Source organism: Schistocerca cancellata, chromosome 4 (assembly GCF_023864275.1).
Source record: "Schistocerca cancellata isolate TAMUIC-IGC-003103 chromosome 4, iqSchCanc2.1, whole genome shotgun sequence".
NCBI lineage: Eukaryota > Metazoa > Arthropoda > Insecta > Orthoptera > Acrididae > Schistocerca > Schistocerca cancellata.
Genome location: NC_064629.1, coordinates 187,893,451 through 187,896,880, shown reverse-complemented (window position 1 = coordinate 187,896,880; position 3,430 = coordinate 187,893,451). Strand labels below are relative to the sequence as shown.

The 3,430-nt window shown below is 42.9% G+C and overlaps 1 pseudogene; it reads left to right on the top strand.

Moving 5' to 3' along the window:
• Positions 1 to 409: 409 nt before the first annotated feature.
• LOC126186011 (5S ribosomal RNA) lies at positions 410 to 526 on the top strand (annotated as a pseudogene).
• The last annotated feature ends 2,904 nt before the right edge of the window (positions 527 to 3,430 follow it).

Sequence of the window (3,430 nt, the reverse complement as noted above, 5' to 3'; positions counted from 1 at the left end):
TGTTCGACTGCTGCCCTGGCCAGCACATTCTCCAGATCTCTCACCAATTGAAAACGTCTGGTCAATGGTGGCCGAGCAACTGGCTCGTCACAGTACGCCAGTCACTACTCTTGATGAACTGTGGTGTCGTGTTGAAGCTGCATGGGCAGCTGTACCTGTACAAGCCATCCAAGCTCTGTTTGACTCAATGCCCTGGCGTATCAAGGCCGTTGTTACGGCCAGAGGTGGCTTTTCTGGGTACTGATTTCTCAGGATCTATGCACCCAAACTGCGTGAAAATGTAATCACATGTCAGTTCTAGTATAACATAGTTGTCCAATGAATACCCGTTTATCATCTGCATTTCTTTATGGTGTAGCAATTTTAATGGCCAGTAGTGTAATTACGTCGAGTACATTGCTCCAGTATGGACAACGGCCTTGCCGCAGTGGTTACACCGGTTCCCGTGAGATCACCGAAGTGAAGCGCTGTCGGGCGTGGTCGGGACTGGGTGGGTGACCATCCAGGCCGCCATGCGCTGTTGCCATTTTCGAGGTGCATTCAGCCTCGTGATGTCAATTGAGGAGCTACTCGACGGAATAGTAGCGGCTTCGGTCAAGTATACCATCGTAACGAGTGGGAGAGCGGTGTGCTGACCCGACGCCCTTCCTATGTGCATCATCCACTGAGGATGACACGGCGGTCGGATGGTCCCGGTAGGCCACTCGTGGCTTTAAGAAGGTGTGCTTTTTTTTTTTACATTGCGCCAGTATAACAAAACCCATACATTAATCTGCGTACGATACATTTAAATTATTAACACTTAACATAGACAGTTATATTCTTTTATTCTTAGTAGTACAAATGTAGATCACACTCGGTCTACTTGTACAAAACATGTTTCCCATAACTGATTTAAATGCCTTTGACCAACGACAAAAACATGCCTAAGCTAAAACTCTTTTCTCACTGCGATTTTTCTTGCTACTTAGCCTCTGTTGTTAGCCAATATTGAAAATTAAACTCGTTGTTCTGGGGAGAGTGGGGGGCTTAAAATTTGTTGCTCGAATGAGACTTGCTTTGAAGTATTAATAGAAAATTGTATTTGAAGAAGAAGTATCGAATACACCCTGCTTTCATCTTTTCATAAAAATCAACATCTTTTCGACTAATTTGTAGATTATTGGAAAATATTAGGAGAATAAAATTTTTTATTCCTTATCGTTGTGCAGTCAATCTATTGCACTCTAAATTTAATTTTCATCGTGCGTTCACACTACTAGACATGCTAACCCGAAGTTTACATCGTTTTCGGGCCTGATTTTTGCGCCAACTTTCATTCCAGTTGTACAGCTTGGTATGTTTTATGGAGCATAGTTTTTTAGAAAAATCGGAACGAAAATACTGCATTTTTGACGTTTTTACAAAATCTTCAATTTTGTGCTTAATTCATTCAGTACTGAAAAGTGCCATGGAAATGAAACTTTATATTTAAGAACCTTGTGTTGTTAGGTTACTACATGCCAAGTTTCACGTTCGTCATAGCATTAGTTCAGGAGATGCGAGAAGTCAAACTTCGAAATTTTTTCGGGTGCCTATTTTTTTGGCCGATTTACCTGCAATTTTCTGGCTCAATATGGCTGGTAAAATTCTTTTCATTATTATTCTTAAGAGAACGCATAAAGTTGTACAAGATATCGAAATTTCTTTACAAAAACTATTGCCCGTGGTATTACAGCTCAAAGTCGCCAAAAACTCACGCTGGCTCTGCGCGAGTAGTATTCAGCCGAGAAGTATTCAGCACAGGGCAGATTGAGCAGCGCGGGCCGATCCGGTCCCGGCGGCGGCTCCAAGAGACGGGCACGCAGTGCAGGTAGTCGGATTACGCCGCAGGCTACTGAGCCTCAGCGCGCCAAGCAGGTGGCGCGCCTTCAGCAGTCAAAGGATTAGATTAGATTACATTAGATTAGTACTTGTTCCATAGATCATGAATACGGCACTTCGTAATGATGTGGAACGTGTCAGGTTAATAAAAGGTGTCTATACAAGATATTACATTATACAAAATCTTAGCCGCGCGGGATTAGCCGAGCGGTTTGAGGCGCTGCAGTCATGAACTGTGCGGCTGGTCCCAGCGGAGGTTCGAGTCCTCCCTCGGGCATGGGTGGGTGTGTTTGTCCTTAGGATAATTTAGGTTAAGTAGTGTGTAAGCTTAGGGACTGATGACCTTAGCAGTTGAGTCCCATAAGATTTCACACACATATGAACTTTTTTTTTTTTTTTTTGAACCTGCATGACCTACTGAACGACATGTCCTAACTTTCGGACACATATCTACATCTACATCTACGTGATTACTCTGCTATTCACAGTTAAGTGCCAGGCAGAGGATTCAATGAACCACCTTCAAGCTGTCTCTCTACCGTTCCACTCTCGAACGGCGTGTGGGAAAAACGAGCACCTAAATTTTTCTGTGCGAGCCCAGATTTCTCTGGGGTGGCCGAGCGGTTCTAGGCGCTACAGTCTGGAACCGTGCGACAGATACGGTCGCAGGTTCGAATCCTGCCTCGGGCATGGATTTGTGTCATGTCCATAGGTTAGTTAGGTTTAAGTAGTTCTAAGTTCTAGGGGACTGATGACCTCAGCAGTTGAGTCACATAGTGCTCAGAGCCATTTGAACCTGATATCTCTTATTTTATCGTGATGATCATTTCTCCCTATGTAGGTGGGTGCCAACAGAATGTTTTCGCAATCGGAGGAGGAAACTGGTGAGTGAAATTTCATGAGAAGATCCCGTCGCAACGAAATACGCCTTTATTTTAATGACTGCCACTCCAGTTCACGTATCATGCCCGTGGCACTATCTCCCCTATTTCGCGATAATACAAAACGAGCTGCCCTTCTTTGTACTTTTTCGATGTCATCCGTCAGTCCCACCTGATGCGGATCCCACACCGCACAGCAATACTCCACGGTAGGGCGAACATGCGTGGTGTAAGCAGTCTCTTTAGTAGACCTGTTGCACCTTCTATGTGTTCTGCCAATGAATCTCAGTCTTTGGTTTGCTCTACCCACAACATTATCTATGTGATCGCTCCAGTTTAGGTTATTTGTAATTGTAATCCCTAAGTATTTAGTTGAATAAGATTTCACACATATTTGAACATTTTTTGAACAAAATGTTACATGACACTTCATATTTTTAATAACTTTTTCTGTGGGGGTTGGGGAAATTGCCCACTTACTATATCCAAAAATTCATCTAATGAGTAGAAGGAGTTGCCATTAAGAAATTCTTTTAATTTCCTTTTAAATGCTATATGGCTATCTGTCAAGGGTTAAAAGGCAAATTAGTTTTCGGACAATAATACAAGATGATGTTTGAAATTCATCCATAATGGTCAGGCATTCTCATAAAATTTTATTATATCTTACGATACGTGCATGGCCT